A 638-nucleotide genomic window follows, 5' to 3' on the forward strand; every position below is an offset into this window, starting at 1 on the left:
CTGCACTAATACACACACGTTATAAAAACTGATCAAGACGCTAAAAATGTCCGATTGAAGGCGATAAAGGTACGCAGTAGGATCGGACCTCGGTCCGGCCTCCTGTAGTGTCTGAGCCGTGGGCCGTGGCACGCCATCCATCTCCTCCTCCTTCTACACAAAGTAGTCCCTGGAAAATAAGACATGTTTGTTGTATTCTCTTCATTTGCTTTTGTTTTCTGTGTAGATTTTAGTGATTCTAGGTTTTATAGAGTGAAATTTTGATGTTACGAGACTGAATTTGAATAAAGGATCTATTATACTACGGGTACCTACTATTTGTTTTATACTCACCATCCAAAACGAGTGTTATTTTCATTGAGTACAATTCATTTACAACAATGCCTTATGTATCAAAGAAAAGTGACATATACAGTTAATTAAACATAGAATTTGTCTTTCTACTATTTGTTTTTACATAGACGATTCAGTGTTATTCTCACCAAATTTGATTTATTTACCAACAGCACATTAGATATCAAAGAAAACTAACTCACAACATGGCTAACCAAACATAATGCAGTAAATTTTATTCACACCGAGTATAATTAATTTACCAGCAATACATTATATATCAAAGGAAACTGACATACATTTAA

At 34.6% G+C, this 638-nt stretch overlaps 1 protein-coding gene across 2 annotated transcripts in view; it reads right to left on the reverse strand.

Moving 5' to 3' along the window:
* The window catches only part of LOC123506667, a 226,638-nt gene extending 226,493 nt beyond the window's left edge, over positions 1 to 145 (reverse strand). For both annotated transcript variants that reach the window (XM_045258916.1, XM_045258915.1), the window contains exon 1: positions 1 to 145. This exon is cut by the window's left edge. The gene's annotated coding sequence lies outside the window, so the exon portion shown is untranslated.
* Between the last annotated feature and the right edge of the window lie 493 nt (positions 146 to 638).

The sequence above is a fragment of the Portunus trituberculatus genome, chromosome 20 (assembly GCF_017591435.1).
Source record: "Portunus trituberculatus isolate SZX2019 chromosome 20, ASM1759143v1, whole genome shotgun sequence".
Taxonomy (NCBI): domain Eukaryota; kingdom Metazoa; phylum Arthropoda; class Malacostraca; order Decapoda; family Portunidae; genus Portunus; species Portunus trituberculatus.